At 47.1% G+C, this 26,280-nt stretch overlaps 1 pseudogene; it reads left to right on the forward strand.

Annotated features, from left to right (window-relative positions):
• Positions 1-14,825, forward strand: part of LOC135913470 (uncharacterized) — a 478,190-nt pseudogene extending 463,365 nt beyond the window's left edge.
• Positions 14,826-26,280: the final 11,455 nt, after the last annotated feature.

A 26,280-nucleotide genomic window follows, 5' to 3' on the forward strand; every position in this document is an offset into this window, starting at 1 on the left:
TGTTTATGGGTCTTGGCCGAAAAAAAAAAACAGTTCTAAGGTGAGGGATTTAGCTTTCTTGACATTACAGACAAGCCTATCAAGTTTATGTCTTGACAAGAGGTCAACCGCACGTTGCTTAACTACCGACGGCTTGAGTTTTACTGGCTGTAAATTCTTTTCTATGGCTGAAATCGCTTTTCCTGAAAACATGTCATCGGGAATTATTACGAAATAACCTTCCTTGTCAGATATTACTGGTATAAGTTTATGCTTCACAAGGTAATCAACTACCGGTCGGACTGGGTCAGGCGTCTTAACATGAGAATTTGATTGTTTAATGCCAGCAATACAATCCGAAATACAGCGTGAGCATTCTTCTTCCGGGACGAACCTGGTTATGCAGCGTGGTATGCTTAAAACGTCAACGGGTTCTTATGTTAGGCTTAAAACAGTGCTTAGGACCTAAAGCAAGGGTTCTTCTATGGTTATCACTTACTACACGCCTCACTTCTCTTTTGCATAATGAATCCTTACCAACTAGCTCAGCTTTCTGTCGTTCTAAGCTTTATTTCTAGTACTCTGAGCCCTTTTCCGTGTTCCCCTACTTATCTGCACAATCCTGCTTCGTTAGCTTCCTTAATTCCTATATGTATGTTCCGCGCTAGAACCATGTCATGGTTTAGTCGTAATCGTGTCGTCCCATTGCAAGTTCAAATGATGTGCGGCTTCCTTCAACCATCAACTGGGTATGCCAGGAGAATTGGAGCTATTCTTTCCGCTGAATCATGGCGCCAAGTTAGGTTCTACCAGGAGTGTCTAAGGGTGCGTTGCGCTACCCTGGGAGACGGTCGCCATTGGAACCGCCCCTACGCCGATTGGAATAAGTTAGCTGTGCAGCACGCGGACTTCCTATGGAGGATACAACTTGCGGAGCTTCAACAAAGTAAGAGGAAACACCTTTCTAACAATTCACTGCCAAATAATGTACTGGTTCTTGGAGACGCCATCGTAAGTGATAACCATAGAAGAACCCTTGCTTTAGGTCCTAAGCACTGTTTCAAGCCTAACATAAGAACCCGTTGACGTTTTAAGCATACCACTCTGCATAACCAGGTTCGTCCCGGAAGAAGAATGCTCACGCTGTATTTCGGATTGTATTGCTGGCATTAAACAATCAAATTCTCATGTTAAGACGCCTGACCCAGTCCGGCCGTTAGTTGATTACCTTGTGAAGCATAAACTTATACCAGTAATATCTGACAAGGAAGGTTATTTCGTAATAATTCCCGATGACATGTTTCCAGGAAAAGCGATTTCAGCCATAGAAAAGAATTTACAGCCAGTAAAACTCAAGCCTTCGGTAGTTAAGCAACGTGCGGTTGACCTCTTGTCAAGACATAAACTTGATAGGCTTGTCTGTAATGTCAAGAAAGCTAAATCCCTCACCTTAGAACTGTTTTTTTTTTCGGCCAGGACCCATAAACAAGAAATTCCTTATCGTACTATAGTGTCAGAGAAAGGGACGTGGGAGGTCTGTGTCGCTAGTTACCTACAGAACTGCTTAGCTTCACTAGTTTTCTCAGACCCCTTTTGCTTACGTAATTCTCAGGCACTAGTTCAGTATTTGAGAGAGGAAAATCCAGGTGATTGTACAGCTTTTAATATGGATATCGAAGACCTGTATTATTCCTTGCCGCATGACGGGTTGCTAAATACCGTAAATGAGGGCATTGAAGAACAAGTGCAAGAGTCGGCATTTATTGACAGAACCGGTGTTTTCACGGGCGCTTTTCTAGAAATTCTTTGAATGTACTTGATATCGACACTGATTGGGTGGAGAGATGACGTTTTTCTGCAGAAATCAGGCATTTGTATTGGCTCAAAGGTTGCCCCCATTCTTGGCAACATTTACCTGAGTAAGGTTGACAACTCCTTAGAGAAAGCCTTAGGTGGTAGCGTTATCAAGATATTTCGTTGCGTTGAGGATTACCTGATTTTCTGCGATAGGGAAAAATTCGATTCCGCTGCTACCTCAGTAAGTGAGCAATTTAAACTTTATGGGGGAGGATTAAAGTTTACCAAGGCATTTCCTCAGCGACGCGTAATTCAGTTTCTTTACATTTCCTTGATCTTCGAACAAAATCATGTTCGTTGGCAGTACTCCCCAAGATCTTCGAAGCCGTTGCTAAACTTTCAATCCAAGCATTCTAAATTAGTAAAAAACGGAATTGCCATGTCGTGCCTTAAGTCTTCCCTCACCAGATCCTGCATGCACAAAATGAGCGCCAGTTTTAATGCGCAGGTCCGGCGCCTATTAGAAGCAGGTTATCCTAGTGTAGCAGTGGCCACTGTGGCTGAGCGCCTAAAGAAGTCGGTTTCGAGAAGGACGGACGTGCTTACAGAAAGTAGTAATAGCAAAAAAAAAGAGTAGTGGCTATTCCTTAATTCATTCAATATCGCACAGGCTTAAAAAAGTTGCAAATAGATATGATGTTAATGTTGCTTTCACTGCTCCCGATAAGCTAGGTAAGATATGCGCTGCCGTACGGAATAAAACGGAGCGAGTAAAAGGCAAAAAATCGAACAGATATTTGTCCAGTGAAGCACAATAAGAACAAGAGTTTTATTGTCTGTCGTGTCTGTGGTTTATAAAATTTCCCTTAGCTGTGGCCAGTTCTACGTAGTCCAAACGAGGGGGTGTATCAATCAGAGGCTAATGGAACATAAAAGGTCCTTAAACAGTCGATCGCCTTCTAATCTTTCGCTACATTGCCGAGATTGTAACTGCACGCCAGAGTTAGATGAATGCGTGATATTGTACAGGCATGAGAATGAAGATACGCGTCTTATGGTAGAGGCATGGTATATCTATAATGGCGGAAGTGCGTGCGTGAGTCAGCCTTCGATTACTTTACATAAGGAAGAGATTAAGTGCCTTAACAGTTATCTCTCACGTAGACCGGCACGTGTACCCTACTGGCACGTGGTGTTACCATTCCTGAGCATGCGCAGATGAGTTTTGTGTCTTCTTTCTTTTTTCGCCTCAGTGCTCCCTTCAGTTGATAGTCGGCGTTCGTGTTGTCCACTTCTCTACTCTTGTGTCCTGTCTGCACGCCCCACTTCTTTTTTGCATAATGAATCCTTACCAATTAGCTCAGCTTTCTGTCGTTCTAAGCCTCATTTCATATTTTGTGGCCAAACCACTAGGGGGATCCTTCTTAATGTTGCGATGTGAATTATTTGCTTATTTCGAATACGACGCAATTAAGCAACCCCAGAAGAAGCTCTGAACATCGAGCGCTCGTGTGGAAGTTGCAAGATGGCGTCGCCACCTACTTTTTCTTTGCGTGCCCTATCCACCTATTGAAGCCCTGGATATGTTACGACGATCATAATGCTCTAGAACTATAATCGGCTTAACTCCAACGCTTTTTTGTGTGCCTCTAAGGGATGCACCAAACCTAAATCACGGCTGCTGGTGAAAGAATATCGGTATATTCTATGCCACGCTAAATAAAATAATAATAAGGAATAGTAACGAAGTTTGGTATTATGAACGTGCAGTGCCATCGGATAGGTTGTTGTAATCAATCAATTATTTTTTTCAGGTGCGGTAATTCTTAGTGAAAATCACGCGTGGTTTATGACTGCTTTTCATTCTACATTCTGCTGGTATGCTTTCTGCTGCGTAATAATTTAGTCTAATTGGGGTTCACTACGGCCCACCAGTGTCTCAGCACCCGAGCGTCTACTGCACCCCACCCGCGTGAGAATGGTTGTGCGGAATGCACTCGTCCACCACTCGGAATGCACTCAGAATGCACTCGTGCAAGAACAGCGCCGAGCCCGACACCACTAGTATCCGTATCTATCTCAGTTGGAGCAGAGCGATCGAAGTATCACACTACTAGATGCGAGGTGAGAACGGGTCGCAGTTCTTGGAATGCGTCGTCGCACGCCGGGGACCAGGTTGGTAAGCCAGAACTGCCGGTGAGAAGCTGCGTAAATGGGGCGATGATCGAGACAAAGTTACGGACGAAGCGTTGGAAGTATAAGCACAGGTCAATGAAGCTGCGAAGCTCTTTCATGGTGGTTGGCTTAGGGAACTCGGATACGGCGCAAAGTTTCGTGGGGTCCGGGAGGATACCGTTTTTTGAAACTACATGGCTGAGAATAGCAAGCGTGCGAGCGCCGAAGTTACATTTCTTCAAATTTAGTTGCAGTCCTGCAGTGGAGAGGCACGCAAGTACTTGCTCGAGGCGGCTGAGGTGCAACGCAAAGTCGGTGGAAAAAAGCACAATGTCATCTAAATAACAGAGGCATTTTTTCCACTTCAGCCCTCGAAGAATGGTGTTCATCATTCGCTCGAAAGTGGCAGGCGCGTTGCAGAGGCGGAACGGCATGACGGTAAATTCATATAGCCGATCAGGTGTTACGAAGGCTGTCTTTGGGCAATCGGCCTTTGCCATTGGCACTTGCCAGTACCCAGAGCGCAGATCCAGCGAGGAAAAGAATTCCGCTCCCTGCAGACAGTCTAAGGCATCGTCAATGCGCGGCAGAGGATAGACATCTTTGCGCGTTGTTCGGGTAAGGCGGCGACAGTCGACGGAAAACCAAATGGAGCCATCTTTTTGTTTAACGAGGACAACCGGAGATGCCCAGGGACTGTTAGAGGACCGGATGTTGCCACGCTACAGCATGTCGTCAACGTGCTGGTCGATGATACGGCGTTCAGCAGCCGACCCACGATACGGATGCTGGCGCAATGGTGTTTGTTGACCGGCGTCGATACGGTGAATGACTGCGGACGCTCGGCCCAAGGATGGTTGATCAAATGAGGAACGAAATCGTTGGAGGAGCTTGATGATTTCTGCGTGCTGCGTAGGCGTGAGCTCTGCGTCGACGGCACGAGTGAAGACGTGTACAGGGGCATCGGTCGCGGCGAAGAGTGACGGCACAAATCGGAAGTGATGTCGTATCACCAAACATGGGGGCCGGGAGAACGCAATTGAAATCTTCAGAGGTACCCAGGCACTCGCCGCGGAGTAGGGATGATAATAATAATAATAATAATGTCTTTATTTGTGTCCCGTAACAGTACACGACACGGGAGACCTGCAGTAAAAGCTGTCATGAATGACAGCTTGACAGAGCCGTAGGTCCCCCATACAAGGGGCAGTTACAAACGACAAAAAAGACATAATACATTGTCACAATTGAAATTACACATTCCGGGCGTACAATGTAACTTACACAAAAATAAGGCAAGATAGAAATACAAATTGCAAGTTCACTCATACAATAAAACATCACAGTCAACTACGGGGTAGGCACAAAAGAAATAACATAAATGCAGTTTCACTTATCCGCAAGAAATAATAACAAGAAATAACTAAGAATGTGTGCAGTGAATCTGTCGTAATTCACGTTTAGATAGTTTAAGTAGGTCAGTCCCGGATTTTTTGCAGTTGTTTAATAGAGTTGGAAGTGTGAAGGATAATTTTTCCATTGTGTAATTGGTTCTAGGAGTTGGTACAATCCACTCCTCTTTATGACGGGTAGTGTAAAACACAGTGCCCTTTTTCAGTAATGACAACTCATGTAGATATTTAAGATGATTTTTTAGTTCGCGCTGGAATGCAAGTGCTAGCTTATAATTGTAAAGATTGAATACTGGTATTATGCATGCTTTGGAAAAAAGACCTTGCGAGTGACTGTTATATGGTAGATTAAAAAGTACTCTGATAAACTTTTTTTGAAGTATAAAGATCCTTTGCAAATTTGTATACGTGGTTGTGCCCCAGACCAAGAAACAGGGCAGGTTGACGGATTGTACACGTAAAGGGCAGTAGAACCGTCGCAAAAAGTGACTTTTCATTTCATTTTATTTACCTTAAAGGCTCCAATAAATGGAGCGTTACATAAGGGGTGGCAAGAAAAAATACATAGTCACAATAACAGGAAGTTTTTTACATTTTCGGTGAACTTCGATGGGTACATAATGACAGCAACGTCGTTAGGAAGGCCGTTCCAGTCTGCATCTGTGCGAGGAAAAAATAGATTGAAAACGTGACAGTGCGTGAGCGTGGACGGGCAACCTTTAGCCGATGGCTGGTGCGGTGAGATATGCTTGTAGGAAGAAGGATATAAGGTGCGATGCGCATAAGACTATGAAAGAATTTGTGAAATAAAGATAGGCTGGCAATACGACGACGGAGCGATAAGGGGTGGGCTCGGCGGCTGTGCACAGACGCAGATCGCTAAACCATTCACTCTTGTCATGCAGATGTTTCAGCACGCATTCGTGCGCCTGTTGCTTCCAGCCCTAGTGACGGCTTCCCTGGCAGCCCCGCTGCAATATCGTGCTTCGTCAGGTGAAACTGACGCCTGTCACCCCTCCCTGATATGCGCCCCTGGTTTTTCAACTGCACCGACCTTCAAGCCCCTGGATTTCGTCGGGAGTGGCGGATCTGCGTTTTCGATGACACCGCTACTGAAGACGGTGGTGCTCGATGCAGCATGGACGAACCTGTCGTCATCGACATCAACCTTACGGTCAACTACAAAAGAGCAGGCACTACCGGTGGCGCCTTGTGGGCTCGGCGGCTGTGCACAGACGCAGATCGCTAAACCATTAACTCTTGTCATGCAGGTTGGTAAAGCTTAGTCTTTTTTGTAAGACGTCTAGCAATTATTGCCTGCTTCAGCTGCCGAGCCCGCACTGCTGCCTTGTTGTCGCTCTTGAGTGCTCTCATGTAATTCGTGCCTTGTTGATGATGTCGGGCGATATCGAAAGCAACCCGGGGCCGGACTCCAACGCTTTACTAGTTGAATTGAAGAACTTGTCTGCTGGACAGTTGCAATTAATCAGTCAGGTTCAAGACCTGACAGTTCATTTATTGTCGACGGACAAAGCTATTGCTGATATGGGCAAACGCATGACTGACCTAGAGGGTCATTATCAAAATCTTGTCTCCCTGCGCTCTGACTTTGAAGCTGTCAAAACGTCTACCGCTCAAGTGGCCACCGTGGTACACAGGCTTGAAACGCGTATTGATGACGCCGAGAACTATTTTTTATTTATTTATTATTTTATTTAATAATACTGTCAGCCCATGAAGGGCCTTTACAGGAGTGGAAAATACAAACACATACAAGGATACAGTATGACAACAAAAGCAAGTAAATGAACAGCAGCAGACATTTCAGCAGGGACGCGAATCGGTTTGGATTTTATGCACCTTACAAACTTCCCCCCCAAAATAAGAAACGAAATGAACAGATACACCTTTGACAAAGTTACATATTAGTTAGCGGCGAAAAGAATAACATGTACACATTGCAAAAACTCCTCAGTGCATGAGGCCGACATGACAGAGTCGGGAAGCGCATTCCATTCCGTAATGCCTCTCGGGACAAAACTGTACTTAAAACAGTCATTTCTGACCTGAGGGGGTGTGATGTACTGGCTATGACGATGTCTGGATGTTTCATTTGTCGAGATTTTGAAGAAGTTGTGTTTGTCGACAAGCAAGTGACCATTAATGATAAGGTAGATTAGTTTCAGTCGCTCATACTTGGTACGTAAGTCTAGCGGAGGTAAGTCGGCAAGCTTACAAAGTTCAGTGGGGGATTGGCAGTAGCGATACTTGTTAAATATGAACCTTGAGGCTAACCTCTGGATTCTGTCAATCTTTTGTTGGTTGGATTTAGTGTAGGGATCCCATACAGCTTTAGCATACTCCAAGATAGGACGTATTAACGATTTATAGGCTAAAATTTTGACCTCAGGTGTCGACGCACTTATATTCCGTCTTAGGCTCCAGAGCGCTTTGCTGGCCTTACCACATACAGCGTCAATGTGTTGATTCCATCTGAGGTCAGAAGTGAACGTTACTCCTAGATACTTATGTTTATCGACTCTGCTAATAGTTATACTATTTATATTGTAAGGGTAACGCAAAATTTTTTTCTTTCTCGTTATGGACATAACAACAGACTTAGCTGCGTTTAGTTCCATCTGCCAGTCGTCACACCATTTTTTAATTATTTGCAAACTAGACTGTAAATTGGCCTGATCATTACTATCCCGAATTTTATTATACATCACACAATCGTCAGCATACAGTCTGACAGGGACACTAATATTACTGGGCAAGTCATTTATAAAGATCAGAAATAAAAGAGGACCTAGGACACTTCCTTGCGGAACTCCGGACACAACACAGGAAGGGCGTGATGTGCACCCCCCGAATTCAACGTATTGTTCTCTAGAAGAAAGGTAAGATGAAAACCACTGAGTGATTGCGGGGCTCTGAAATACAGAATCAATTTTTATGATTAACTTCGGATGGGACACTTTGTCAAATGCTTTCGCAAAGTCGAGGAAGATTATGTCTGTTTGACCACGGGAGTTTAACGTTTCAGAGAGGTCATGTACAATTTCAATGAGTTGGGTAGTTGTTGAAAGCCGTTTTCGGAAACCGTGCTGTCCAGGAAAAAACAAGTTGTATTGGTCCAAGTAAGAAACTAATTGTTTATTAACAATGTGCTCAAGGAGCTTAGAACACGCGCTTGTAATAGAAATTGGTCTGCAATTTGCCACTTCTGCTGTACTGCCACTTTTGTGTATAGGTATGATTTTTGCGCGTTTCCATGCTACCGGGAAGCAACCACTATCAACAGAGGACTGAAAAATTTTAGTTAGGTATTTAGAGTTCCATTCTGCATATCTACGTAAAAATTCATTTGGAATGCCGTCAGGACCAGGGCTCTTCTTAACATCAATATTCAGGAGAAGATTTAAAACGCCTTGTTCATTGATTTCAATGTCTGCAATGGGTGGTCTAGCAGCTGTGTAGGCTATATGAGGTGTATGACCATTATCTTTAGTAAAAACGGATGCAAAGTAAGTATTAAAATTTTCAGCTTGCATTGCAGCAGTACTGCAGGATTCTGAGGATAACGGTTTTGTAGATGGGTTGACGTACCGCCAGAACTTCTGCGGTGCCTCTTTAAGGAACTTCGTAAGTGTCACATTATAAAACTTGTCTTTAGATTGTTTTATAAGGCATTTCAGGTCATGGCTCATGTGTTGAATTGAGATTTTCTTATAGGGGGTTGGATTCCTCGAACAGTCCCCACGTTTTCGCTTTAATCTTCTCTTTAGATGTATAACTTCCCTTGTAATCCAAGGATTTTTCCTTTTAATTCTTTTATAGCACTTTGGTATGTAGTTTTTAATACAATCCATGACCGTTGCAAAGTAGTAGTCCCATAAATTATCTGTACTAGTATTTGACTCAACGAGATGAACAAAATGATCGAAAGAACGCTCTAAAAAGTCTAACACACCAACATCGTTGGCAGAGGAAAACTTCAACAATGTTTCATGAAGAGCACATGGGTATGGTACAGGTCCTAAGTTTAGAAATGCTTGCACCATTTTATGGTCCGAAAGACCATCCTCCGTTTTACATATTTCTAGATGTGGTATTAAAGAATTTGACAGAAAAATTAAATCAAGTATTGATGACTTAGTCTCACAGATTCTTGTATAATCTGTCACTACCTGGGTTAGGCCTAAACAGAAAGCTAGCTCCAAAAGCTGGTCACAACTTGAAACCTCAGTCTGTCCCGGTGAAAGTGTCGGCCAATCAATGCCGGCCAAGTTAAAATCACCTAAAAGTATAATGTTATTGCCTTGATGCATGTTCGACTCCATAAATTTTCTTAAATGCAAAATAACATCTACGGGTGAGTTAGGTGCCCTGTAAATACAACCAATAAGGACTTGATGTTCACCCAACTTTGTTTTGATCCAGACCGTTTCCATCGCTTTCTCGGTCTCAAGAATATCATATGGTACACCGTTCTTTATCAAGAATGCTACGCCACCACCTCGACCTTCCCGATCTCTTCTGACAATTGAATACCCAGCGGGTGTGACCTCCGAATCATTTACATCCTTACGTAGCCATGTCTCTGTTATACCCATAACATCTGGTTCATGCACCAAGACAATGCTCTCTAGAGATTCCAACTTATTTAGGATACTTCTGGCGTTGACATTAATAATACTAAACTTTGCCTCTTTTGTACGGGGATGTCAGGTGTTTTTTGCGCGAGGTGGTTGCACAACTTTGACCCTTTCATGTTTATCTTCATCCCAACTGAACATCACATTATTTACTTTCAATTTATCGAAGATCAATGCCACTTTTGCTCCACCTTTCCTTTCCTCAGAGCAAGAATTCCACAGCTTCTTTCGTATTTCAACAATCCTTTTAGAGTAATCTTCGCTAATACTAATCTGGGTGCCTTTGAGTTTGGAACAATTTTGTAGAATTATTTTCTTATCCCTGAAATCTGCGAGCTTTAGTATGATCGGGCGGTTCACACCTGGAATCCTCTTTCCGAGCCTGTGAATCCTCTCGATGGAGCCTAACTTGAGCTTGAGTATACCTTCGAATATGTCGTCGTTTACTTTTTTCATTAGCATTTCCTCACTTTCTTGCCCTTCTTCCACAACTCCGCGTACAATTATGTTATTTCGTCGAGATCGGTTTTCTAAATCATCAACTTTACGGCCGAGCTCAGCCAAATTAGCATCATTCCTGATAACTAAATTCTCGATTTTAGTGAGCCTGTCACGTGTTTCATCCAGAGACAGCAATTTATTTTCTATCGTTGATAGCCTGTTTTCAACAAGTTGCAAACTAGCATCAGAGGAAGCTTGCTTTTCTTGTATGTCATTAAGCTTAAGCAGGATTGCCTTCTGCGTTTCAAGTAATTCCTTAAGCATCTCGTCGGTCAGAGGACCAGGGTTTTCTTCGACGTCTCCGGATATTAACAGCAACATCCTCACCACTGACAAACAATCACATAAGCAATTCCAAAGGATGTGTGGACACGGCAGCACGACCAAACAGAGCGAATTGCTACGGAAACCAATATTTTTTTTACTAACCTGCACGAACAATGGTATGTCAGTCGACATAGTCACGGCCGGGCTGCCGTGTCCACTGAAGGAAAGAGCCGGTGAAGATCCTTTTATAAGCGGTGGGCGTGTGCCGACGTCAGAGTCCATTGGCGTCATCGTGCGCCCAAATGCTGCGCGGTAGTTGATGTACACGTGCGACAGCAGCGGCATCATCCAGATATCAGGATCCGGACGGGATCCGCCATCTTCACTTTCCAAAGCAGGGAAGCACGGTGCTTGAACGGACGCAAACTCCAGCGGGCAGGAGCCATGGTCCGCGCGATGTAGATGGCCAGCTGCAGTGAAGAGCACGCAGGCCGAAAAGACCTGCACGAACAATGGTATGTCAGTCGACATAGTCACGGCCGGGCTGCCGTGTCCACTGAAGGAAAGAGCCGGTGAAGATCCTTTTATAAGCGGTGGGCGTGTGCCGACGTCAGAGTCCATTGGCGTCATCGTGCGCCCAAATGCTGCGCGGTAGTTGATGTACACGTGCGACAGCAGCGGTATCATCCAGATATCAGGATCCGGACGGGATCCGCCATCTTCACTTTCCAAAGCAGGGAAGCACGGTGCTTGAACGGACGCAAACTCCAGCGGGCAGGAGCCATGGTCCGCGCGATGTAGATGGCCAGCTGCAGTGAAGAGCACGCAGGCCGAAAAGACCTGCACGAACAATGGTATGTCAGTCGACATAGTCACGGCCGGGCTGCCGTGTCCACTGAAGGAAAGAGCCGGTGAAGATCCTTTTATAAGCGGTGGGCGTGTGCCGACGTCAGAGTCCATTGGCGTCATCGTGCGCCCAAATGCTGCGCGGTAGTTGATGTACACGTGCGACAGCAGCGGTATCATCCAGATATCAGGATCCGGACGGGATCCGCCATCTTCACTTTCCAAAGCAGGGAAGCACGGTGCTTGAACGGACGCAAACTCCAGCGGGCAGGAGCCATGGTCCGCGCGATGTATATGGCCAGCTGCAGTGAAGAGCACGCAGGCCGAAAAGACCTGCACGAACAATGGTATGTCAGTCGACATAGTCACGGCCGGGCTGCCGTGTCCACTGAAGGAAAGAGCCGGTGAAGATCCTTTTATAAGCGGTGGGCGTGTGCCGACGTCAGAGTCCATTGGCGTCATCGTGCGCCCAAATGCTGCGCGGTAGTTGATGTACACGTGCGACAGCAGCGGTATCATCCAGATATCAGGATCCGGACGGGATCCGCCATCTTCACTTTCCAAAGCAGGGAAGCACGGTGCTTGAACGGACGCAAACTCCAGCGGGCAGGAGCCATGGTCCGCGCGATGTAGATGGCCAGCTGCAGTGAAGAGCACGCAGGCCGAAAAGACCTGCACGAACAATGGTATGTCAGTCGACATAGTCACGGCCGGGCTGCCGTGTCCACTGAAGGAAAGAGCCGGTGAAGATCCTTTTATAAGCGGTGGGCGTGTGCCGACGTCAGAGTCCATTGGCGTCATCGTGCGCCCAAATGCTGCGCGGTAGTTGATGTACACGTGCGACAGCAGCGGTATCATCCAGATATCAGGATCCGGACGGGATCCGCCATCTTCACTTTCCAAAGCAGGGAAGCACGGTGCTTGAACGGACGCAAACTCCAGCGGGCAGGAGCCATGGTCCGCGCGATGTATATGGCCAGCTGCAGTGAAGAGCACGCAGGCCGAAAAGACCTGCACGAACAATGGTATGTCAGTCGACATAGTCACGGCCGGGCTGCCGTGTCCACTGAAGGAAAGAGCCGGTGAAGATCCTTTTATAAGCGGTGGGCGTGTGCCGACGTCAGAGTCCATTGGCGTCATCGTGCGCCCAAATGCTGCGCGGTAGTTGATGTACACGTGCGACAGCAGCGGTATCATCCAGATATCAGGATCCGGACGGGATCCGCCATCTTCACTTTCCAAAGCAGGGAAGCACGGTGCTTGAACGGACGCAAACTCCAGCGGGCAGGAGCCATGGTCCGCGCGATGTAGATGGCCAGCTGCAGTGAAGAGCACGCAGGCCGAAAAGACCTGCACGAACAATGGTATGTCAGTCGACATAGTCACGGCCGGGCTGCCGTGTCCACTGAAGGAAAGAGCCGGTGAAGATCCTTTTATAAGCGGTGGGCGTGTGCCGACGTCAGAGTCCATTGGCGTCATCGTGCGCCCAAATGCTGCGCGGTAGTTGATGTACACGTGCGACAGCAGCGGTATCATCCAGATATCAGGATCCGGACGGGATCCGCCATCTTCACTTTCCAAAGCAGGGAAGCACGGTGCTTGAACGGACGCAAACTCCAGCGGGCAGGAGCCATGGTCCGCGCGATGTATATGGCCAGCTGCAGTGAAGAGCACGCAGGCCGAAAAGACCTGCACGAACAATGGTATGTCAGTCGACATAGTCACGGCCGGGCTGCCGTGTCCACTGAAGGAAAGAGCCGGTGAAGATCCTTTTATAAGCGGTGGGCGTGTGCCGACGTCAGAGTCCATTGGCGTCATCGTGCGCCCAAATGCTGCGCGGTAGTTGATGTACACGTGCGACAGCAGCGGTATCATCCAGATATCAGGATCCGGACGGGATCCGCCATCTTCACTTTCCAAAGCAGGGAAGCACGGTGCTTGAACGGACGCAAACTCCAGCGGGCAGGAGCCATGGTCCGCGCGATGTAGATGGCCAGCTGCAGTGAAGAGCACGCAGGCCGAAAAGACCTGCACGAACAATGGTATGTCAGTCGACATAGTCACGGCCGGGCTGCCGTGTCCACTGAAGGAAAGAGCCGGTGAAGATCCTTTTATAAGCGGTGGGCGTGTGCCGACGTCAGAGTCCATTGGCGTCATCGTGCGCCCAAATGCTGCGCGGTAGTTGATGTACACGTGCGACAGCAGCGGTATCATCCAGATATCAGGATCCGGACGGGATCCGCCATCTTCACTTTCCAAAGCAGGGAAGCACGGTGCTTGAACGGACGCAAACTCCAGCGGGCAGGAGCCATGGTCCGCGCGATGTATATGGCCAGCTGCAGTGAAGAGCACGCAGGCCGAAAAGACCTGCACGAACAATGGTATGTCAGTCGACATAGTCACGGCCGGGCTGCCGTGTCCACTGAAGGAAAGAGCCGGTGAAGATCCTTTTATAAGCGGTGGGCGTGTGCCGACGTCAGAGTCCATTGGCGTCATCGTGCGCCCAAATGCTGCGCGGTAGTTGATGTACACGTGCGACAGCAGCGGTATCATCCAGATATCAGGATCCGGACGGGATCCGCCATCTTCACTTTCCAAAGCAGGGAAGCACGGTGCTTGAACGGACGCAAACTCCAGCGGGCAGGAGCCATGGTCCGCGCGATGTAGATGGCCAGCTGCAGTGAAGAGCACGCAGGCCGAAAAGACCTGCACGAACAATGGTATGTCAGTCGACATAGTCACGGCCGGGCTGCCGTGTCCACTCTCACGACGCAATAATCTTATTTTTTATGGCCTCCCTGAATCAGCCGGATCAGAGGCATTTGCCCAGACCGAGCTTATCATCAAGCACTGCCACGATCATGTTAATATTAGCATCGAGCTGAAGGAAATTGAGCGCGCACATCGTTTCGGTCATCACACAGGTACTAACCGCCACCGTCCTGTCATAGCAAAATTCACCTTCCGTAAAACAAAAGAATTGATTCTTTCTAACGGCAGCAAGTTCAAAGGAACCAGCTTCAGCATTGGAGTGGATTTCACTCGTTCCGTACAAAACGCTCGCAGGCACCTCATAACTTTCGCGAAAAGCAAATCATTACCTTTTTCATTGCGATTCAAAACACTGCATATGGGCCATAAGCGCTACGTCTACGACGAGCAAACGCAGTCTGTCAAAGAAATAATATAGCAATTTCCCCGTCGTAAAAATTTCTGCTACACTGTGAAGCCCAAATCTAACATATCATTGTCTGTAATCTTTGCCAGCGCATGCAGTTTCCTTCCCAAACGTGACGCTTTTTCCAACCTTGTTTTATCATCCAACAGTAATATAATGGTAATAACCGAAACGTGGCTAACAGAAGATATAACAGACACAGAAGTACTAGCCGATCTACCGGAATTTCATGTCTACCGAAAGGATCGCAAAGGCATGCGGGGGGGCGGTGTACTGATTGCTGTGCATCAGCAGTTATCGTGCTCCGTAGCCAAAAACATCACTTCTGATCATGAAATATTATGGCTAATTATTCATGCTTCCCCCCATACTATCATTTTAGGTGTTTGTTACAGGCCTCCGAATAACATTCCAGATTTCTCATTTAAACTTAATAACAGTTTGAGTGACCTTAGTAATCAACACCCGCAAGCAGAAGTCCTCCTTTTTGGTGATTTTAACTTTCGTCAAATAGACTGGAGCAATGACGTCACCATAACCTTGGGCAGTAAGCCTGCCAGAGATTTTGTGGATTTCTGCCTTAATTTTAATTTAACCCAACTTGTATCAGAACCTACACGCGTTGCACTGAGCACTTCTAGCATCTTAGATCTCATCCTAACCAGTAATCCGGAAAGCTTATCATCAATAGCATATCTACCTGAAGTCAGCGACCATAAAGTAATTCACGCCACATTTTCGTTTCAACCCGTGAAACGCCATTTAGTCAGCAAAACAATCCGCCTGTACAATAAAGGTAATTATGATGCAATTAATAGTGATCTGAGCACATTTCTTCCTACGTTCGTGAGGGTATGTTCTACGCGCTCTATTAATGAAAACTGGTCAATATTTAAAAACAAACTAGGTGATCTCGTTGATACATTCATACCAAGAATAACGTTCCGCGGAAATCGTAACAAACCATGGTTCACTAAAACGCTTAAGCGACTTGAAAACAAAAAGAAACGTCTCTTCCGCTCAGCCAAACTAAACGGACACCCCTCTGCTTGGGAGAAATATTTTGTAGCCGAGAACGATTATCTGAGGGCTATACGGAAAGCTAAATTCTCCTTTTTCCACGATGAACTGCCTAAAATGCTTACGAACAGCCCTCGTCAATTTTGGCAAATAATAAACCCTCAGGAGGCGCGCATGATAATCGTGTTAAATGCACATGGCGAAGTGGTCAGTGACAGCGAGTGTGCTGACATTTTTAACGCAACCTTTTTCTCTGTATTTACTAACGAGACTTCAACTCCAGATCTTCCCACATCTACTAACATAACTGCGCGTATGTCGCCAATTATATTCTCCGCAGATGGAATCACTTCGATTATTGATAACATCAAGCTTTCATCGTCAGCAGGTGTAGGTGATATTAATTCCAAGCTCTTAAAAAATAATAACCATGTATCTGCTGCGTACCTAACTTTGTTGTTTTCACAGTCACTCTCTACAGGCATCTTACCATCCGACTGGAAAGTGGGCAAGGTCGTTCCAGTCTACAAATCGGGCAACAGAGACACCCCATTAAATTATCGCCCTATATCATTAACTAGTGTCCCCTGCAAAATCATGGAACACGTCATATACTCGCATATCATGAACTTTTTAGACTCAATCTGTTTTTTTCACCCTTGTCAGCATGGATTTCGAAAAGGCTACTCTTGCGAAACACAGCTGGCAATTTTCCTTCACGACCTGCATGTTAACCTTGACAGTAACCTTCAGACTGACGCCATATTCCTGGATTTTGCAAAAGCATTTGACACAGTTCCTCATAAACGTTTGCTGCTAAAATTGTCTCAGTTAAATTTACACCCCGACGTACCAAAATGGATAGAAGCATTCTTGACTAACCGCTCTCAGTTTGTTTGTGTTAATAACCATTATTCTAGCAGACTCCCCGTAACATCAGGCGTCCCCCAGGGATCCCTCTTGGGACCACTTCTTTTTTTTAATTTACATTAACTATCTACCAACGCATGTATTATGTAACATTCGCATGTTTGCAGATGATTGTGTAATCTACCGCAAAGTTACTAACACATCTGACCACACACTCATCCAGAACGATCTCAATAACGTACAAGAATGGTGTAATCGCTGGCTAATGAACCTAAATCTTAACAAATGTAAACTCGTGTCTGTCACTCGCAGCCGTAAGCCCCACACATTTACCTATTCAATTGCTGATGTTCCAATAGAATCAGTCCAATCATTCAAATACCTCGGTGTCATCCTATCTTGTGATCTGTCCTGGCGCTTGCACGCTACTAACATCATCTCAGCTGCTAATAGATCACTGGGATTTCTTAGACGACATCCTAACGTCCTGTTCGCGGATGATATTAGGTTAGTAACATGAGGATTCCAGGAAAGATCGCTCGAAAGTGTTACTCCTAAATACTTGTACGAATGAACTAGTTCTACCGGAACTTCAGAGATTACGTAAGGGAATACGAGAGAATTACGGCGACGGTGAATGGACAAATATTTACATTTACGCGGGTTAAGTTCCATTAGCCACTCTTTACCCCAGTCCTGGACAGCATTAAGATCACTTTGAAGAGAAGATTGGTCAGCGGTGGAAGTAATAGCACGATATATCACACAGTCGTCCGCGAACATACGTATGCTAGATGTTACGTTTAATGTTAAATCATTTATGTATATTAGGAAAAGTAGCGGGCGGAGCATGGATCTCTGCGGGACGCCTGATGTTACAGAGACTGAATAAGAATTCCTATTATTAATGGTGACTAATTGTGAACGATTAGTCAGGAATTCTTCAATCCACTTCAGTATATTAGCGTCAAAATTTAGGTTGGGAAGCTTTGTAAGAAGGCGTTTATGGGGCACTTTATCAAAGGCTTTAGCAAAATCTAAAAATATTACGTCAGACTGAAGATTGCAATCAAGGTTAGAGTGCAGATCGTGTAAGAAAGCGGCAAGCTGAGTCTCGCAGGAGTAACCACGGAAAAGGCCATGCTGGGCAGGATTGAAAAAGTTATTCGAGTCGAGAAATGCCATGATGTGAGTATAGATGACGTGGTCCATGATTTTGCAGGGAATACTAGTTAGAGAAATGGGACGGTAATTTAGACGCGAGTTCTTGTTACCTGATTTGTGGACTGGAACGACCTTCCCTTGTTTCCAATCTTTGGGCAGTTTGCCTGTGAGGAGTGACTGAGTGAATAACAAGCACAACAGAGATGAACATGTATCTTTGGTGTTCTGCAGTATCTTAGCGTTGATGTTGTCAATGCCAGCAGAGGATGAAAGCTTAAAGTTTTCTATTAGGGTCAAAATCCCTTCTGAAGAAAATACAAGTGAAGGCATTGTCTCCTGAATAATTGCGGAGTTTGGAGAAACAGCCGGATCAGTTTCATTAGTAAACGCGGATGAAAAAGCTGCGTTTAAAATGTTGGCGCATTCGGATTCACAGATAGTTTCACCTGATGCATCGGTGAGAGAAATTGTGCGTACATTCTGGGGATTGATGACTTGCCAGAACCTACGGGGGTTAGTAGACAACATGTTTGGCAGGTCATAATGAAAGATAGAGTGCTTGGCTTCTCGCACATTTTGTAGGTACGTTTCTTCAGCTGCATAATACTTGTCCCAAGCGTTCTGACTAGGCCGCAACTTGGCTGAACGAAAAAGACGCTTCTTTTTGTTTTCAAGACATTTGAGTGTGGTTGTGAACCAAGGGTTTAGGGGGTTAGTTCTTATATTTATGCTTGGAATAAACCTGTCAACCAAACCTTCAATTTTTGTCTTAAACAAGTACCAGTTATCGTGGATATATCTTTGATTAAAGTCAGGCTGAAAACGGGGTAAGAATCTGCGAAGGTCATTATTTATGGCAGTATAGTTTCCTTTACCATAAAGTCGGATGGTACGTTTGCTAGTTGTCCGTGAAAATGATTTAATCGTGAAGTCGGCTTGTATGACTTGGTGATCGCTGACGTCTGGTTGATGCGTGATGGAATGAACGTATTCCGGATTATCCGTTAATATTAGTTCGAGAATGTTAGCGCAGTCCTCAGTTACACAGGTTGGCTCCGATATCATTTGAACAAGACTAAAGTTAAGGCAAACATCAAAACATTTGTTAGCATCTCTATTACCTGTGGTTGTTAGATTATGCCAATCAATACTCGGGAAATTGAAGTCTCCAAATAAAAGAGCACAGGTGTTTGGATGCTTCGTTTTAGTTTCATTTATTGCATTATTCAGTTTTGTGGGGAAATCCGGACTGCTAGGAGGCCTGTAGCAAACGCCAATCAAGACTGACTGAGGGGAAGCGTGACATAAGACCCATTACATTTCTGTGTCTGATGAAATATTAATGGTTGTACATGATAGTTCATGTCTGGTTGCGATCAGTACCCCCCATCCCCTCCTATCTGGGCGATCCTTGCGGAAGACGCGGAAGTTAGGCAAGTCGGCAAGGACTTCACTATCACAGATGTCGCTGTTTAGCCACGTTTCCATCAAGATTAATAGGTTGCTGGCGGAAGATAAGACGATATTTGAAATAATGTCGCGCTTTGAAATGAAGCTGCGCACGTTAGAGAAAATAGCTGACAATGAAAGTGCTTGTTGTTGAACATGCTTAGAATGGCCTGTCGATTGACGGTGAGATGATTGCTATTTCACTTCTGTTACTGTTTGTGAAGTTTCATCGAATATGTAGCGTTTTGACACAATGTGTAAAGTTTGAAAGCGCAGGGAGAACTTACCGGATACCGATCTGGCATAGGCTATAAGATTTTTGCGAGCGTTACGGACGGAAGCGGAAAAGTATTCGCCAATGCTGTAGTTCGTGCCTTTAAGTTTATAACCACATTATAGAATACGTTCTTTAGTTTTGGACGATGTAAATTTTACTATGATAGGCCTGGTACGATTAGGTGAGTGACGCCCGAGACGGTGAGCACGCTCTATTAAATTAGGGTCGATGTCAAAGCCTAGTTGTTGAGAGCAATGGCGAATGACAGTTTCTTCTGAGCAGCAAACCGAAGCAGAAAGTTCCGGCGGCGCGCACAAGTGGCCGACGGTGTAAACAGAACAGATGAGTTCGCAGCAGAGTTACATGACACAGGAACCAGAGCGGTGGAGAAAGGTGCGATATTGATGTCAGAGGCGGCAACAACTTTAGGAGAAGAATGGTCGTCAGGGTTGAAGCACGGTACTGATAACGTAAGTTCGGCACGAGCGCAGTCGATAAGAGCTTGACTGACAGATAGGAAATTCCATCCAAAAATAACGTCGTGTGAGGAAGGAGACAGGACGACAAATTCGATAACATATATAACGCTTTGAATGACAACCCGGGCTGTGAACAACGCTGAAGGTTGAAGGCGATGCAAGGTTGCCGTACGCAGAGAAAGAAGGGTAAGGGGAATCGTCACTTTGTTTGAATTGCGGCAGAGTTTCTCACTAATAATAGAAACGGCGGCTCCGGTGTCCATAAGTGCGTGTACGGTGACGCCGTTTACGGACAGTTGAATTTCGTTCGCCGGTGCAGAATGAGGCCTAGAAATGTTCGACGTAAACGCAGTTCTTGGCTCTGGAACTGCGACTGTTAGTTTTCCTCTCGGGTTGGGCTGGGTCGGCGAACCATTGGGGTAATGGATCGGCGACGTGGGAAGGTGACCGGCGTGAATCGAAGCGGAGGCGACTGTAAGACGAGTCCTGAAAAAGGTTAGATTGGTCCTGACGCGGAAGTCGAGCAGACCTGTAGCTTGAGGTGCCCCCACTGTCAGGTAAACGGTGGCTGCGACGGCGGCAGAATCGCGCTACGTGGCCCCGAAAATGGCAGAAATAGCATATTGGCCGGTTGTCAGATGTGCGCCACGGGTTGACGGCAGGGGCTCCAGCGGCCGAGTAAGGAACGACAATTGGACGTGAAGGCGGCGGCGGCACATGGAAGGTGCCAGTGGCCCGGTAGGCATCAGGATCCGGAGGAGCGTAAGGCCGGGCGATAACGTCAGTGTAAGTTAGCGGTCCAGCTGCAGGCTGCGGATGATGGCAGCGCCGGGGCAACTTTCGTCTCAACGACGTGACGAAGCGAAGGAGCCAAGGTTGTCGACGGCTCGGGTGTGCTGTTCGCCAGAGTTGGCGTGCGACTTCTTGACGGATGAACTGCTTTATCTCCGGCATTAAAGCAGAGATGTCGGCAACGTCGCGGCCGAAATCCAACGGAGATGGATTTCAGGCGTAGTGTCCTGCTGAGCAAAGCGTGTTGATGCACTCTGCTTGCGCAGCTGCTGACGTGCTGACGTTGCGTACTGCTGACGAAGCTGTATGACGTCGGCAATCGTCCGGGGACTCTTCGCGTCGACCATCTGGAAGGCATGGTCATCGATGCCTTTCATGACGTGCTTAATCTTGTCAGCATCGTCCATAGATGAGTTCACGCGCTTGCAGAGCGGGAGCACGTCTTCAATATAACTGGTGAAGGTCTCCTCCTGGCTTTGAGTTTGACCAGGCAAGCGCTGCTCAGCGCGAAGCCGGCGAATGGCGGGATGGCCAAAGACATTTGCTAAAGCTGCCGTGAAAGCCGACCAGGTGGTAAAATCGGCTTCATGATTGCGGAACTATAGGTTTGCCACGTCAGTCAAATAAAAGATTACATTTGTGAGCTTGGTGCGGTCGTCCCACTTATTACAGGCGCTTACACGGTCATATTCGGCGAGCCAGTCTTCCACGTCGTCGTCGTCTGTGCCGCTAAATATAGCCTGATCGCGCTGCCGGATGACGCGTGAGCAGACGATGGCCGGGGGCACAGAAGCAGCAGCCCGGGATGGTCTCGGTTCATCTATTGCAGTAGCTGGTGGTAGCGTCCGACTGCGGAGTTCCAGGATGTCGAAGAGAAACCCAGCAGCTCCACCAAATACAACGGGGGTGTTCACCTGGCAGCACTAGTTTTATGTTGTAGCGGTAAGCTTAAACAGTTCGGCGCTATATCGAAACGTGGAAGCCAGCACTTCTCGTCGTGTTCCTCTCTTGCACCAGCACCATGCCCACTGCCCAGTGCATTCAGTACAACATATATATATATATATATATATATATATATATATATATATATATATATATATATATATATATATATAGAGAGAGAGAGAGAGAGAGAGAGAGAGAGAGAGAGAGAGAAAGAGAGAGATATGTGCGCGTAAGCCAAGCACTGTTTTAAATTGCAGCCAATAGCGAAATGAATTATGAATGATCTTTGCGCAAAAGTGACGATCTTGCCACATACATTCACGTTCTAGTTGCTTTGATAGCGAGGGAATGTATATTAATCTGAAGATGAAGTTACACTGCACGTACGTACAAAAACATGGGCCTGATTAGTGAGCTGTGCTATTCCAGAATACCTATGTCCTGGACAGACGAGCGCCTTTCTGATAGACAATTCTGTTGTTTCAAGTATGGCGTTAAGCCGGGTAAATATAAGCAGACGAGAGGCGTACCACAGGGGTCTGTTCTTTCTACGCTTTTCTTTAAAATTTTTTTATAGTTCATCCCAGTTCATCAAGAAGTGCAACTTGATCTCTATGCTGAAGTTACTGCACGTTTCTCCTTATCAAGGGATATCAATACGTTACACCAAATTTTGCAATCTTATTTATCTGCACTCGAGTCCTGGCTGGATGGATTGTCTTTTCACCTTAACATCAAGAAATACTCGTTATTTGTGTTTCCATTGTCAAATCGCATTTTCATTTCTCTTCATCATCGAAATGAGCCCATACCGCAAGTTTCAGCTTTGAACCACTTAGGGATAACATACGATGGTACGCTAAACTAGCAGCAGCAAATTAAAACAAATACTAGTAAAGGGGAACGTGCGGTTGGATTATTGCGTCGTTTCAGTGACAAAAAGACGGGTATGAGTAGGACTACGTTGCTGATTATTTATAAGCTCTACGTGCGCCCCATTCTCGAATTCCGTTGTGTTCTTTTTTCAGGATGTGCAGTATACAAGCTAAGACTTCAAATAATAATAGAAAGGCAAGCGCTGCGTCTATGTCTTGGGCTGCCACGTTTTGTGGCTAACGATATGCTTTATCTGGAGGCTGTAATTCTTCCGCTAGAGTCCAGATTTAAGCAACTTACTGTATTCACTTTTCTGAAGCTATACGATGCACCCCTCTCCAGTCTGCCATCCATCTTCATCAAATCTCCCGATTCCTTTTTCAGAGCACATTAGCGGCGTTATCGACAAGCGCAAGTTCTTTTCGTTACGCGCAAGCCGCCGTTACGGCTACTTGCGCGATGTTGCCTAAAATCGAGCAGTGGTGGATGCCGTCGACATGTACTAATATGAAGGATAAGGTGAATATAAGCAAAACAACAATCACAACGGGTCTTCGTTCCCTCTCAGTGCCGCGGTTTGATGTCTTGCGGCCGCCCGCTACTGCACGACAGCGCCATGTGCTGGACTACTGGCGATGCACGGTCCCCTTCATAGCGATCGTCAGCACCAGAGCAACCGAATGGTGCTCTACAAATTTATCAATCGGGATGAGGCCCCGCGTGAGAGTGACGGCGAAGTCTGGCGTCACTAAGTGCACTCTCGCCATCAGCGCGCGGAGCGAGAAAGCAGCGCCCCGTTGTGGCCCCACAGCCGCTCCGGTCACATAAGCCTTGGTCCGTTTACTTTTTTTTGCCGACAGTACATATAGCAGGTACCGAAGAGCGAACCAGAGTTATGAGGTGGCTGGTAGCAATTCTAGCAATGGACCGGTTCCGCCTTAAATCCCTTTGGCAGGAACGAGGTGAGGCAGGTGTTGACGTCAACCGCGTCGCCTTTCTCTTTTGTCGCGGGAGAAGTCTCAGCTGTATACCACTGGTCTCTACGGCAAGGGGTCAGTAATCCTGTGGAATTTTGAAAGCTGTGAGTAGATTCGTCGTGGTGCTCTGTGCCCCCGCGCTCCTCAGTTCGACTCACGAAAAAGGGTGGGCAGTGTCTTGGAACTTTCAAGGTCGTCAGTGGAGGTTTGAAACTCAGCACAAGGACAACCACTTCAGTAAAACGAAGACGAGGGGGAACACCCGCTGCCTCAATGATAGGCACGCAGTGGGGAACAACACTACGTAACTAATAGGCATTTTTCCTGCCAACTGGGGATGACCCAATTCGGCACATTACACTCGTGGGAAGGGTGGAGTGTTGAGCCTCATATTGTTCAACCTCAGCTTCTTCGATCTTGCTGAATGCTTACCACAGGCAGTTCAGCTATCCGTATGCGCCAGTGTCGTGCAGTGACTGGACCTAAGGAGCGGGCAAGGCTTCACCAAGCATCGGCTATGAGGGTGCCCTATCGCCGAGTACAAGGCCTCATTGTCTACTGAAAACTCGCGGTGGTGTTACGGACTCCCAACCGGTGCCACCAGTGTTGCGACACCCAACCGGTGCCACCAGTGTTACGAACTTCCAACCGGTGCCACCAGTGTTACGACATCCAACCGGTGCCGCCAGTGTTACGAACTTTGCACCGCTGCACCACGATTACGGCTTTGTGGTCCCGTAGCGCTCGTCACCCGTTTCGTGACAGAGCGTTGGTAGCGAAGACTCCGAGCCTGGCGTCGATGAGAATAACAAAAGGGACTTTATACATTATATACAGGTTATCATACAGGACATGAACGGGTCGGCACTGGGGCCGAGTGCTCACAACAAACGCGACTGTTCTCGCATGACGACGTCCGGCGAAAACGCGTGACACATCTCACCCCAGTCGGGAGCGACACTCTCTCCCGGTGGGGTCGGCGGATCCTGTTTTTCAGGCAGCGCGTTGCTGCTTTTATAATCCCCGAGGAACCATTGTTACTCAAACGGCCCAATACAAAGTCAGCACACGACGGGCGTCCGAGGGGTCCAACCAGCGACCGCGCTGGCCACCCGGTTCAAAGTTCGCGCGCGCGGTGACCTCCAGGCAAAGGGAGGCGCGGCGCCGGGCTGTCTGGCACACGCTGACACGTCCAAACTTGCGGCTTGCCGAGGCTTCTCCGCTTCTCCCGCAGGACCCGCTGCCTGACGGCTCAGCATCTTGACTTGTGAAGGGAGAATTAGGGCGCTCGCAGGATAGATTCCGCATCTTGCAGATTCGGAATCCGGGCTTGTGGTAATGGCACAACAGCATCCCCGCCCTCAGATAAGGCGCCGGGAAGACGAGCTGCCTCCACGTGGCTCGGATGCCAGGCGCGCACGTTCGTCAGGCTCGTCCAAGTTCACGTCCAGTGTCGGGACGCCAGGTAACTTCACGTGCCCAGGTCCGACTCGCCAGGACAGAAGCTCTGCTCACCGCGTCGTCGCCAAAGCACCTTGACCAGCTCCGCTCGGGTCGTTCCTAAGACCTTGCTTTTCGCCACTGGTCCCGCTTGGTCGTTCTGCAGCTTGCAAAACCGACCGGCAAAAGGCAACACCCAACACGAACAAGTGCCCTCTGTCTCCCGTCAAACACCAGACAAGGCCATAATTCAAATCAACCTAACTAAATTGCTATCCCTCTTTTTGCTCCCGCTGCAACAAGAGGCAGGTGTACGATCTAGTACACAAGGCTGAAACAACCAGTTTTCAAATTAACAACTCAACAAAATAGAAACAATCATTAATCATCAATAATAATGACAAATAGAATGGTCCCCTTGAAATCGCTTGGACCGAAAGCATACTTCTGAGGAAGCAAATGAGGTCATTCATTTTTCCCGGCGATATTTTCGCGGAATCCAAAGCTGCTTATATTTGCGACCCTGCTTATCCGTGTAGCGGCGGTACAATAAGCCAGATTCCTTGCCAAATGAAACCCTCTTTTTTTTCACTCCCCGTTTGACGCTCTTCCTCAGATCGGCTAATGAACAGTCTTCCTGTTGCTCGCGAATCAGACTTTCTCTTTCAACTGCAGCCTGCTCCTGCCGGCTGGCGGAAACCGGAGCGAGTGTGGAGCCCGCGTCGCCTAATTGCGGCGTCGCGTCTATATCGCGGCTAGCACTGTACGCGTCACTCCCACTCACTTCCAGGACCCGCTCGTCTAGGCCAGCCTCCGAGCTCTGCCTCTCCCGTGACTGCTCGCCACTCAAGTTACCATGATCGGTCCCTGTGCCGCACCGCCTTTCGCTCACCGACGCTAAGTCAAGTTCCCTCGACAGCGGGCGCGCTTTGGATCGCGTGGGGGCCATGTACGCCACGTCGGCAAAGAATGATTTGCCCTGATCCCTCAGCAGCTGCTCCGAGCTATTTGAGAAGAGGTAGGAAAATTGCTCCGGGAGGGCGGCTGACACAGCGGCTTCGGTGTTAAGTTTTCCAAACTCTCCTTCAATGATAACCGTTGCGATCGGTAAACAGACACTCTCCTTCTCGGCCACTTGCCGTATCCTAACGCACTCTCCCGTAAAATCACTCGAG

This window comes from Dermacentor albipictus, chromosome 8, assembly GCF_038994185.2.
Source record: "Dermacentor albipictus isolate Rhodes 1998 colony chromosome 8, USDA_Dalb.pri_finalv2, whole genome shotgun sequence".
Lineage (NCBI taxonomy): Eukaryota > Metazoa > Arthropoda > Arachnida > Ixodida > Ixodidae > Dermacentor > Dermacentor albipictus.